General features: G+C 39.4%; 1 protein-coding gene across 1 annotated transcript in view; it reads left to right on the top strand.

The window, feature by feature from the left end:
• Positions 1-14,282, top strand: part of LOC137287647 (uncharacterized) — a 108,953-nt gene that overhangs the window by 74,492 nt on the left and 20,179 nt on the right. The window lies entirely within an intron of this gene.

Raw genomic sequence — 14,282 nt, 5'->3', positions numbered from 1 at the left:
AAAGCAACGTACAGTTATTAGATTCTGTCCACCATCAAGGTCTAAGACTTTGTCTTGGGTCTTTCAGAACTTCTGTTGACAGTCTCTACGTCGAGGCAGATGAACCATCTCTTACACAATGACGAACAAAGTTAGCATTACAATATATTACAAAACTATACTCGAACGAATCTAACCTTGCACATAACTGTGTCTTCAATCCTCTCTATGAGGATCTGTGCAACAAAAAGGGTTCTCTTGTTCCGCCTCTAGGGCTCAGAACTAAGCCATTTATATCTGCTGCAGGCATTGACCTGGAAAATATAGCACCTTCACGACTCCTTTCTTCTCCTCCTTGGCAATTGGTTAGGCTCCATGATGACCTAACATTAACTACTTTTAAAACAACAGAAACGAATGACTTACAATATAAACAAAAATATAATCAATTAAAAAAAAAATATAGCAATTACAAATCCTTATTTACAGATGGGTCCAAGGACGGTGGTGCAGTGGCATGTGTCACTGTCATTCGATCCAGAATAATATCGTCTAGATTACCAGATAACAGTTCTATTTTTACAGCTGAAGCTAACGCCATACTAACAGCTCTTAAATATATTGAAAAACAACATAAACATAAACAGTATATAATCTTTTCAGACTCTCTTTCTTGCTTCAGGCTATTAAAAATGTTTCTTGAAAACATCCACTTTTAATTGAAAATATTGAATTGTATAATGATCTTGCCACTGGCCAATAGGACATCGTCTATTGGTTACCCAGCCACGTAGGCATTTCTGAGAATACGATGACCGATCTTGCTGCCAAGGCAGCACTAAACAAATCTGTGACACCATTTCATATTCCATACTCAGATTTTAAACCTACTATTAGATCTTATATACGTGATCTGATGCAGAAGAAGTGGGACACCCAATTAGGTGTAAATGAATTACATGCAATAAAACCCTACATTGGTTACACCTACTTGGGTTGTCAGTCCAGACTTGAAGAGGTCATTATGCGACGATGTCGTATTGGCCACACCAGATATACACATGAACACCTGTTGAAAGGTGAGGATCCTCCGTTTTGTATCCCCTGTGAGGAAAGAATCACAGTCAAGCACATTTTGCTTGACTGTGTTGAATATTCCATCACAAGGGATACCTATTTTCAATCACGAACTTTGAAGGATCTTTTTAATAACACTTCTTCTGCATCAGATCACGGATATACGTTCTAATGCAAGCTTTGTAATCTGAATATGGAAGAAGAAGTGGTGTCACAGATTTGTTTAGTGCTGCCTTGGCAGCAAGATCGGCCATCACATTCCCAGAAATACCTACGTGACTGGGTAACCAACAGAAGACGATGTCGTATTGGCCAGTAGCAAGAGTATTATACAGTTCAATAATTTCAATTAAAAGTGGATGTTTTCAAGAAATATTTTTAATAGCCTGAAGGCAAGAAAGAGAGTCGGAATATAATATATACTGTTTACGTTTCGGGTGTCTTTGAATATATTTGAGAGCTGTTAATATGGCGTTAGCTTCAGCTGTAAAACTAGAACTATTATATGGTAATCTAGAAGATAATGTTCTGGATCCAATGACAGTAGCACAAGCAACTGCACCACCGTCCTTGGACCCATCTGTAAATAAGGATTTGTAATTGTTATATGTATGTTTCAATTGATTATATTCTTGTATATACTGTAATTCATTCGTTTCTGATTTTTCAAATGTCGTTAATGTTAGGTCAACCTGTGGCCTAACCAACTGCCAAGGGGGAGAGGAAAGAAGACGGAAAGGAGCTATATATTCCAGCTTAATACCAGCAGCAGCAATGAACGGCTTTATTTTGAGCCCAAGAGGTGGAAAAAGAGAAGACGTTTTGCTATACAAATCCTCATAAAGAGGATTGAAGACACAGTTATATGCAGGGTTAGATTCGATAGAGTATAGTTTTGTGACATATTGTAGAGATAATTTGATACGGCGTTGTGCAAGAGATGGTTCATCGGCCTCAACGCAATTGGTGAAGTTCTGAAGGACCCAAGACAAAGTCTTAGACCTTGGTGATGGACAGGATCAAGAAGTTTAAGGTTGCTTTTGCAGGCTCCACCATATACGATGGAGCCATAATCAAGTTTAGAACGTACGAGTGATCGATATAGATGGAGAAGGGTAGCTTGATCCCCTCCCCATTTAGAATTTGACACCACTTTCAATAAGTCAAGTGCCTTCAGGCATTTAGTTTTAAGTGATTTAATATGCGGTAAAAACGTTAAGTGTGAATCAATGATTAGACCCAAGAACTTGGCTCCCTTCACAACTTTAATCGGCGTGCCATCTAGAGACAGTTCAGGGTCTTTATGTGGTTTGTATTTACGACAAAAATTTATGCAGTTAGTTTTCGATTTGGAAAATTTTAGCCGTTTTCAAGACACCATTTATTAATCTTGTTTAAACACAACTGTAATTGCCGTTCAATGCTATGCATATTTTTACCAAGAAATATTAAAATCATCCACAAATAACGATCCATCAATTGAATCGTTTAAAACTTTTGATAAACTGTTGATCTTGATGCTAAAAAGAGTGACGGACAAAATACTGCCTTGTGGAACACCCTGATCCTGATCGTAATGATCAGACAGGGTAGACCCCTCACGGACATGGAATTGTCTGTCATTTAAAAAGTTGGCAATGAATTCAGGCAAATGACCTTGCAAACCGAAGTCATGTAAATCTCTCAGAATGCCAAATTTCTATGTTGTACCATATGCCTTCTCAAGATCGAAAAAGACAAATACAGCGTGTTGTTTATTGATCAGTGCATTTTTAACAAATGATTCTAAACGCACTAAGTGATCGACTGTACTTCTGTTTTTTACGGAAACCACATTGTATATCTGTAATGAGGTTATTTGTTTCCAAGTACCAAGCAAGTCGATTATTTATCATGCGTTCCATGGTCTTGCAAACACAGCTCGTTAGTGATATAGGCCGATAGTTCGAAGGGTCCGTATGATCACGTCCAGGTGTAGGGATAGGGATAACTATAGCATCATGCCATGAAGAAGGAAACTTTCCAGATGTCCAGATATCATCACATATATGTAAAAAGGTCTCTAAACATGATTCCGGTAAATGTTTCAGAAGTTGATAATGGGTGTTATCAGCTCCTGTAGCAGTATCATGGGCCTGGTCAAGAGCTGTATGGAGTTCACGAATCAAAAATACCTCGTTGTAATCTTCCCCATTATCTGAAGTAAAATTAATAGCTTTCTTTTCTTGCTGTTTTTTGATACTTTTGGAATTGAGGTAGATAACTCGAGGAAGAAGTATGTTGCGCCAGTGTTTCTCCAAGTTTATTGGCTATATCTGCTTTATTATTTAATAACTGGTTTCCATCTTTGAGATGGTGAACACTAGATCTAGAGCCGTACCTTTGATTTTCTGGATCAATTCCATACCTTAGATATAGGCGTGTGGGAACTGATATTAGATACATAGTTTTGTCACGAGTGGCGTTTACTTTGCTTGAAAGTACGCCTTGCTTTCGCATTTAAAATTTTACATTTGTTTAAGTTGTGGACCATAGGATGGCGACGAAAATAATGCTCAGCTACGTTTACTTTGCTTGAAAGTACGGCGAGTTATAGCATTTTGGATTTTAAATTTGTTCAAATTATGAACCATAGGGTGATGACGAAAATAATGTTCGGCCTTTTTCCGTGCCTTCCTAGCTTGTTTGCAATCAGAGTTAAACCATGGTTTCCTTATGTGTGAAATTGTAGAGGACTTTGGGATACACTCATCAGCAATGGTGTTTAGTATGTCAGAGAAATCTTTTATAGCATCGGGAACATTAAGAAAACAGCCAGGTCTAAGTTTGTCAGCACACAGGGTTTCATATAAAGCCCAGTTGGCCTTTCTAAAATTCCATAGTAATGATGGCAGAGCATCAGATGGGTTGACAGGTTTTAATATTGTTGGGAAGTGGTCACTTCCACAGAGGTCATCATGGACTGACCACTCAAATTCACTAAATCGGGTGGAATCAGTCATTGATAAATCGAGAGCTGAATATGTTCCCGTGCCAGGATGTAAATATGTCTTTGAACCATCATTATAAATGCAAAGATCATTATTTGAGATGAAATCCTCCAGTAATTTACCTTTAGTGTTTGTATTAGTACCACCCCAGAGATCACCCATGATCAAACAGGGTTTAGGTAGTTGATCATAAAGAGCTTGCAAATCACGTAACTGAACAGCAGAGGATGGTGGAAGATACAATGAACAAAGGGTAAATGCAACTTGTAATGTAAGTCGCACTGCCACGGCTTGGAGATTTGTTTTGAGCATGACTTGACTATGAATAACATTATTCCTCACCAGGATAGATGATCCACCAGTAGCCCTGTCGCCTGGGGGAGCAAAAATAATGGTATGCATTAAAATGACGTAGATCAAAATTATCCGTCTGCTTTAGATAGGTTTCTTGAATGCAGAATATTGACGGATTATGATCCTGGATTAACAGTTGTAAGTCATTAAAATTAGTTCTGAGTCCTCTACAATTCTACTGAATTACAGATGAAGACATTATTTCATCCGAGGAGGATGTACAGGAGATCTACCCTTCACCTTCCTTGACAGTGACAAGCTATGTGTCCTACCATTGCCATGGTCGGACACATACATGTCCTCAAGGGATCCAAACTTATTATACAGCTGAATCTCATCTGTTGAACCTTTAGCCAGCCTTTCACTTTGATTGATTCTGTTTAACTTTTGATTTCCTTTTGACAGTTTGTTTAGCCAGAGTTTCATTTACTTTTTTGTGTTTCGAAGAAGCATTTTCACTGTTAGTGTTTGTTTTATCCGATTGAGTCATAAGGCATGTAGAGCCGTTTGGTAAAGAAGACACAGACCGAGATTGAGATCAGTGTAACGAGTCAGTCTGTGTAGCCAATTCTCCGCGTTGTGCAAGGTCTTCATTTGGAACCAGTGTCAGTTCTGTCTGACATTCAACAGAGGCTGTAGTAGGATTTGGTCGTTTGGTAACTGAAGCATAAGAAGCACTTTGATCAAAGGATGGAACGAGTTTCTTCGCTTCAGCATAGCTAATGTTTTGAATGTGCTTTAATTTATTCACCTCCATTTCCCTCTTCCACACTGGGCACTCTTTTGACGAATGTTTCCCAGAACAGTTGACGCATTTTTTATAGTTGCTTTCACAATCTTCTGTCACGTGGGATTGCCCTCCGCAATGACCGCAAGTTATAGGATTTCAACAAGAATTTACCCCGTGACCAAATTTTTGACATTTAAAGCATCTCAGTGGGTTTGGGATGTACTGTTCTACTTGCAGATAACAATACCCTGCTTTGATAGATTTTGGTGCAGTTGGAGATACAAATGAGAACAGGTACGTATGCGTTGGAATTACTGTTGAGTTCTGAATCACGTCGAGTGAATCGTTTCATGTACGTGACACCTTGATCTCTAAGTTCGCACATGATGTCAAGGTCTGTCATGTCCTCCAAAAGATGATGCCTATCCCTAACAATACCCTACTTGAATTGAGGGTCCGGTGGATAGACACTTTAACAGGAGATCCAGCTAAACTATCTGTTGAAAGCAGGTTGTTTGCTTGTTGTCGTTTGCTGCACTCTATGAGCAACGATCCAGATCTCAGTCTTTTGATGTTTTTGACATCTCCAGCAATACCATAAACTGCTTTAGAAACAATAAACGGGTTCAATTTGATTGGTTGTTTGTCCGGAGATTCAATAACCAGAAATCGTGGCCAGTAGTCTATTTGTTTGGATTTCCTGCAACTTTCAGTTGTACTTTGATCATTATCGAGTTGACGTTTCTTTTTTAAAGGGGTTTCAAGGTCCATGTTGTAGTGTATAGTTTCATCCGAGCTCCCCAACCGCCATGGAGTATCACAAAGACAATGCTAAAGCAAGCGGATCTCCAGCTTGCAACACCAAGCATACTCGGATGATATACTCAAGTAGAATAATCACAAAGTAATTACTCTACCAGATTGGCCCATGAGCCACCGCCTTCTGGGCATAAGACTCTAGGCAAATTACAACACAAAATTGAAGTGACTCATTTGAAATTCAAATATATAAAGATTTAGCCAAGACATTTGAGAAACTTTAAAAGGTTTTGGAAATTTATGCATTAGAATATACATACTCAGGGCTTGGCACGACCAGCCTATTGGTCGAACCGGGCCCATTCGACCACCCGTCTAGGCGAAGTCAGGGCCAAAGTGGTGTATTGAGCAACAGGCACACGATTGCAGGCCTCTATTGCCCTCAACCACAAGGATCCGCTCCTCCGCCGACACAGGGCCAACCCACGGCAAACGGGTTGGTGGACCAAATATCCCCCCGGGTCCACTGCGGGGGTGTCAGCGAGCTCTCAGCGTTACCCAGCACCCACCACGAGGAGGTGGCTCGCCACGGGTGCCATATCATCAAAAATATTGAGAAGAGTTTCTAGGCAGGATTCTGGTAAGTGCTTCAGGAGCTGATAATGTATATTATCAGCTCCTGTAGCAGTGTCGTGAGCTTGATCAAGAGCAGTATGGAGTTCATGAATAGAAAGCGTTTCATTATAATCTTCCCCATTATCAGAATTGAAATTAATAGTTTTCTTTTCTTATTGTTTTTGATATTGCTGGAATTTTGGTACATAATTTGAAGAGGAAGAGTGTTTAGCAAGGGTTTCACCTAGTTTATAAGCAATATCTGATTTATCAGTAAGCAATTGATCTCCATGTCTAAGATGATGGACACTAGATTTAGTACCTTTACCTTTGTTTTTCTGGACCATGTTCCATACCTTGGACATAGGTGTCCTAGAATTTATTTTGGACACATAATTTTGCCAAGATTGGCGTTTATTCTGTTTAAAAGTACGCCGTGCTTTAGCATTTAAAATTTTAAATTTATTTAAATTATGTACCATAGGATGGCGACGGAAATACTGTTCTGCCTTTTCCCTTGCCTTCCTAGCTTGCTTGCACTCATCGTTGAACCATGGTTTTCTTATGTGTGGAACTGAAGAGGACTTTGGTATACACTCATCAGCTATGGAATTCAGTTCATCAGAAAAACATTTAATAGCATCAGGAACGTCAATAAAACGTTCAGGTTTAAGCTTTTCAGAACACAGTGTTTCATATAAAGTCCAGTTAGCCTTTTTAAAATTCCGTCTTGATGATGGAGGAACATCAGATGGAGTTACAGCTTTTAATATAGTAGGAAAATGGTCACTTCCACACAGGTCATTGTGGACTGACCATTCGAATTCATTTAATAGTTCTGAATTTGTAAGTGACAAGTCGAGAGCAGAATAAGTCCCTGTACCAGGGTGTAAATATGTGTTGGAATCATCATTATAAATACATAAATCATTGTCAGAACAAAAGCCCTCCAACAATTTACCTTTAGTGTTTGTAGTTACACTACCCCAGAGAGGGTTGTGCCCATTTAAATCTCCCATTATAATACAGGGCTTCGGGAGCTGATCATATAGAGCTTGAAGATCGGTTTTGGCAAACATCAAAGATGGTGAACTATAGAGAGAGCATAGCGTCAACGCTACATGTAAAGTAATTCTCACTGCAACAGCCTGCATATTAGTATTAAGTAAAACAGGGCTTTGAATAACGTTTTGTCTGACTAGAATGGATGATCCGCCAGTGGCTCTATCACCCGGAGGTGAAAAAGAATGATATGCATTAAAATGACGAAGGTCAAATGTATCTGTTTGTTTTAAATATGTCTCTTGGAGACATAACGCTGAAGGTGTGAAATCTTTGACTAATAGCTGTAATTCATGTAAATTAGTCCTCGAATCTCTGCATTTCCACTGTACAATATTATTGGAATAAACTATCTTTTGGGGGGATTTATTGGGGATCTACCCCGCACTCTTTTGGAGGGCGACAGACTATGTGCCCTAGAATGGACGTTTTCAGAAACGTCCATGTCTTCAAGACACCCGTATTTATTGAACAATTGAACTTTATTTTGTGACCCTTTAGAAGGTCTGCCACTTTGTTGTTTTGAAGCATCAGACTTAGGTTTGGGTTTAGTTTTAACAATTTGTTGTCTATCAGCTGTCAAAGGGCATTCAAGGTATTGCAGGAGATGTTAAGAACATTAGTTCGGGTGCCTTACTAATTGAGTACAGCAAGAAACAACAAGCAACCAACTTGATGAGTATTGAATCTTTTGTGGGTATTCCGGTCACGGTCTCTGCTCACAAGACCTTGAACACGAGTAAAGGTATCATCAGAGATCAGGATCGATTGTGTGCTGACATGTCCGAACTTGATATAGCATGTGAAATGAAAGATCAAGGTGTGCTGTATGTGAAGCGTTTTTCAACCCGAAAAAACAATGAGACAATCCAAACGAATACCTATCTGTTTTCTTTTTCATATCCAAATGCTCCCAAATCAGTGAAGGCAGGTTACTGCAATATCCAAGTTGAAACCTACATCCCCAACCCGCTCAGATGTTTTAAATGCCAGAAATATGAACACGGTGTAAATACCTGCACATTGTCTGTTGTGTGTGCTCACTGTGGTGAGAAGACACACACAACAGAAGATTGTGACAGTGACTTTAAAAAATGCACTAACTGCTCAGGTGACCATTCTTCTTCTTCGAAACAGTGTCCAATCTGGAAAGAGCAAACGGCAATAACGTTTACCCAAAACATCTCTTTTTCTGAGGCCAAAAAAACCTGGTGAAGAGATCTGACCTTACAGAAAGTTATGCTACAGTAGCAAACACATCGTCTGTGCGCAGCCCTAAAATAACAAAATCATCTACAAGCTGCCAAACTACCTTGACTTGGGTCAACAGCGACTCTCCACAACTCCCTGTGTCAGTGGAGGACGGGAGTCTGGGGGTTGAGGGCACTGGGGACCTGTGACTGCGTTCCCTTTGCTCAACACACCCCTTCGACCCTTACTTCACCTAGACGGGAGGTTGAATGGGCCCGTTTCAACCAATCGGCTGGTCATGCCAAGCCCTGTGCATAGATTATAAATATATCATTGCACAAATATGATTTGAAATTGAAATTTTGGTCTTGGATTTATTGGCCTCTGAAACATCTTTGATTTTGAATTATGTTGTTTTGTAATTTGCCTAGAGTCGTATGCCCAGAAGGCGATGGCTCATGGGCCAATCTGGTAGAGTAATTACTTTATGATTATTCTACTTGAGTATATCATCCGAGTATGCTTGGTGTTGCAAGCTGGAGGCCCGCTTGCTTTAGCATTGTCCTTTGTGATACTCCGTGGTGGGTGGGGAGCTCGCATGAGAAACCAATTTACATTACCCATGGCTTATGAAATCCCCCCCAAGAAATCAAAACGTCAACTTGAAATTGATCCTGTTGATACTGACCATAGATCGTCTTTATCGATTGAGTACTGGCCACGTTTCCTTGTAATTGAAACTCCTGACAAGACACCATTAAAATTGAACCCTTTTGCAGTATCTAAGGGTATTCAAGGTATTGCTGGAGATGTGAAGAATCTTAGACGCTTACGTTCGGGTGCCCTGCTCGTTGAGTGTGGGAAAAAGCAGCAAGCAACCGATCTGATGGGTACTGATTCTGTTGTGGGCATTCCGGTCACGGTCTCTGCTCACAAGAACCTGAACACAAGTAAAGGTATTGTCAGAGATCGTTGCTTGCTCATATGTCAGAACTTGATATAGCATCCGAAATGAAAGATCAGGGTGTGCTGTATGTAAAGCGTTTTTCAACCCGAAAAAACAATGAGACAATCCAAACGAATACCTATCTGTTTTCCTTTTCTTCTCCCAATGCTCCCAAGTCAGTGAAGGCAGGTTACTGTAACATCCAAGTTGAGAACTACATCCCCAACCGTCTAAGGTGTTTTAAATGCCAGAAATATATACACGGTGTATCTACATGTACATTGTCTGTTGTGTGTGCTCACTGTGGTGAGAAGACACACACAACAGAAGATTGTGACAGTGACTTTGAAAAATGCACTAACTGCTCAGGCGACCATTCATCTCCATCGAAACAGTGTCCAATCTAGAGAGAGCAAATGGAAATAAACAGAATAAAGTATACACAAAATATCTCTTTTTCTGAAGCAAAAAAAAACTGGTGAAGAGATCTGACCTTACAGAAAGTTATGCTACAGTAGCAAACGCATCTGTGCGTAGCCCTAAAATAACAAAATCATCTACAAGCTGCCAAACGACCTTGACTTGGGTCAACAGCGACTCTCCACAACTTCTATACCCAGCTATGTCATCCCAGACTGAGGAATCACTTCCTGGAACTTCAAAGTCTCCTTCTGATCATTAATCATCTTCGCAGTCACGCACTGAATCTCAATGGACAGCCGATAGACAACAAACTGCTAAAGGTAAATCTAAGCCTAAACCAGATGCTTCCAAACAACAAAGTGGCAGAGCTCCTAAAGGGTCACAAAATAAAATTCAATTGCTTAATAAATATGGGTCTTTTGAAGACATGGACGTTTCTGAAAACGTCCATTCTAGGGCACATAGCTTGTCGCCCTCCAAAAGAGTGCGGGGTAGATCCCCAATAAATCCCCCCAAACATAGTTTATTCCAATAATATTGTACAGTGGAACTGCAGATGATTGAGGACTAATTTACATAAATTACAGCTATTAGACCAAGAGTTTACACCTTCAGCGATATGTCTCCAAGAGACATATTTAAAACAAACAGATACATTTGACCTTCGTCATTTTAATGCATATCATTGTTTTTCACCTCCGGGTGATAGAGCCACTGGCGGGTCATCCGTTCTAGTCAGACAAAACGTTATTCAAATCCCTGTATGACTTAATACTAATATGCAGGCTGTTGCAGTGAGAATTACTCTACATGTAGCGTTTACGCTATGCTCGCTGTTTTATTGACGTTCCTGATGCTATTAAATGTTTTTCTGATGAATTGAACTCCATAGCTGATGAGTGTATACCAAAGTCCTCTGTAGTTTCACACATAAGTAAACCATGGTTCAACGATGAGTGCAAACAAGCTAGGAAGGCAAGGAAAAAGCAGAACATTATTTCCGTCGCCATCCCATGGTGCATAATTTGAATAAATTTAAAATATTAAATGCTAAAGCACGGCGTACTTTATGCGATAATTAAGCGATGATTAACATTACTAAAAAGATCCTTCATGGTTCGTGTTTTAAAATACTTATCTCTTGTGATGGAATATTCAACACAGTCAAGCAAGACATGCTTGACTGTGATTCTTTCATCACAAGGGATACAGAACGGAGGATCCTCATCTTTCAATAGATATTCATGAGTATATCTAGTGTGGCCAATACGACATCGCCTTATGATGACCTCATCAAATCTAGACTGACAACCCAAGTAGGTGTAACCAATGTGGGGTTTAATTTCATGTAATTTATTTATACCTGCCTGGGTGTCCCACTTTTTCTGCATAAGATCCCGAATGTAAGATCGGATGACATCTTTATAATCAGAGTATGGAATAAGAAGTGATGTCATAGTTTTGGTGAGTGCTGCTTTGGCAGCAAGATCGGCAAGTGTGTTCCCAGAAATGCCAACGTGGCTGGGTAACCAACAAAAGACGACGTCGTATTGGCCAGTAGCAAGATCATTGTACAATTCAATAATCTCTACTAAAAGTGGATGTTTGGTAGAAAGACCCTTAATAGCTTGAAGGCACGAAAGAGAGTCTGAAAAGATTATATACTGCTTATATTTGGAATGCTTATTGATATATTTTAAGGCTGTTAGTATAGCGTTTGCTTCAGCTGTGAAAATTGAGGTATGATCTGGCAGTCGAGAAGATACTGTTTTGGATCCAACGACAGTGGCACAAGCCACTGCCCCACCATACTTGGACCCATCTGTAAATATGGATTTATATGTATTATACTTACTTTGTAATTGATTATATTCTTGTTTATATTGTAACTCATTCGTTTCTGATTTCTTAAACATAGTCAAGGTTAGGTCGACTTGTGGCCTAACCAATTGCCAAGGAGGTGAAGACAGCAGACGAGAAGGAGAAATATTTTCTAGGTCAATGCCAGCAGCAGAAAGGAAAGGTTTAATCCTTATCCCTAGAGGTGGAACAAGAGAAGACTTTTTGTTGTACAGATCCTCATTGAGGGGATGGAATACACAGTTATATGCAGGGTTCGTCTGATTCGAATATAGTTTAGTAGTGTACTGCAAAGATAATTTAATACGTCTTTGGGTTAAAGAAGGCTCATCAGCTTCAACATAAATGCTGTCAATAGGAGAAGTGCGGAAAGATCCAAGTCAAAGTCTTAAACCCTGGTGATGGATAGAATCAAGCAGTTTCAAGTTGCTTCGACAGGCCCCGCCATGCACGATGGAACCATAATCAAGTTTTGATCGGATGAGTGATCTGTACAAATGAAGGAGGGTAGTTTGATCCCCTCCCCACTTTAAATTGGACACCACTTTTAGGAGATCTAATGTTTTCAGGCATTTGGGCTTCAAATACTTAATATGTGGTAAAAAGGTTCAATGTTTGTCGAAAATCAGTCCAAGAAACTTGGCTTCCTTTACAACGGTAATTGGAGAGCCATCTAAAAACAGTTCAGGATCTTTATGAGGCTTATATTTCCGACAAAAATGTATACATTTGGTTTTTATCTGTGAAAACTTAAATCCATTCTCAAGTGACCATTTATGAATTTTATTTAAACACATCTGTAATTGTCTCTCAATGGTATGCATATTTTTACCACGGCATGAAACATTAAAATCATCCACAAACAATGACCCATCTATTGAGTCATGTAATGCTTTCGAGAGACTATTGATTTTTATGCTAAACAAGGTAACAGACAAAATACTGCCTTGTGGAACCCCATGATCCTGATTATAATGGTCAGACAGGGATGATCCGACACGAACTTGAAATTGTCTGCCTGCTAAAAATTGTGATATAAAATGAGGCAAACGGCCTCTCAAACCAAAATCATGTAAATCTCTTAAGATACCATATTTCCATGTTGTATCATAAGCTTTTTCAAGGTCGAAAAAGATTGATACAGCATGCTGGTTATGGACAATGGAATTTTTAACAAATGATTCTAGTCGAACCAAATGGTCAATAGTGCTTCTATTTTTGCGAAAACCACATTGGATGTTAGTAATAAGATTATTGGATTCGAAAAACCACACTAATCTATTATTGACCATGCGTTCCATGGTCTTGCAAACACAGCTAGTTAGTGAAATAGGTCTGTAGTTTGATGGATCTGTATGATCCCGACCAGGCTTAGGTATAGGTACAACAATGGCTTGACGCCACGACGGAGGAAAATGGCCTGTTGTCCAAATATGATCAAAAATGTTCAGAAGAGTTTCAAGACATGTATTAGGTAAATGTTTCAGGAGCTGATAGTGGATATTATCAGCACCTGTTGCCGTATCGTGAGCTTGCGATAGGGCAGTATTCAGCTTATGTAGTGAAAAGAGTTCATTATAATCTTCACCATTATCAGAATGAAAGTTAATATTACGTTTTTCTTGTTGATCTTTATATTTTTGAAACTTTGTGTTATAGTTTGAGGAAGAAGAATGCCTCGCTAAAGTTTCACCCAACTTGTTTGCAATGTCAATTTTATCTGTTAAAACCTCGGGTCCATCTTTTAGATGATAAACACTAGAATTTCTGCCTTTACCCTTGATTCTCTGTACCATGTTCCACACCTTTGTCATTGGTGTACGTGAATTAATATTTGATACAAAGGTCTTCCAAGACTGGCGTTTACTTTGTTTAAAAGTACGTCGAGCCTTAGCATTATTTACTTTGAAATGATTAAAATTGTGAACAGTAGGATGGCGGCGAAAGTATTTCTCTGCCTTTTTCCTACACTTTCTAGCTTGTTTGCAATCATCAGTAAACCACGGTTTGTGAATATGTGGTTTAGCAGAAGCCTTAGGAATAGTTTCATCGGCGATATTCTTCAGTTTTTCAGAGAACAACTGAATCGGATCTGGGGCATTGAGAAAAGAGTCAGGGTGTAAGTTGTCAGCACACAGTGTCTGGAATAATGGCCAGTTAGCTTTATCAAAATTCCACCTTGTTGCAGGGGGTTCATCATTCGGATTTATAGCTGAAAGTATTGTGGGAAAATGGTCACTTCCACAAAGATCGTCGTGGACAGACCATTCGAATTCGTTATATATGTTTGCATCTG

Source organism: Haliotis asinina, chromosome 1 (assembly GCF_037392515.1).
Source record: "Haliotis asinina isolate JCU_RB_2024 chromosome 1, JCU_Hal_asi_v2, whole genome shotgun sequence".
Taxonomy (NCBI): domain Eukaryota; kingdom Metazoa; phylum Mollusca; class Gastropoda; order Lepetellida; family Haliotidae; genus Haliotis; species Haliotis asinina.
The sequence above is the reverse complement of the archived record's forward strand: the minus strand, read 5'-3'. Positions and strand labels throughout refer to the sequence as shown.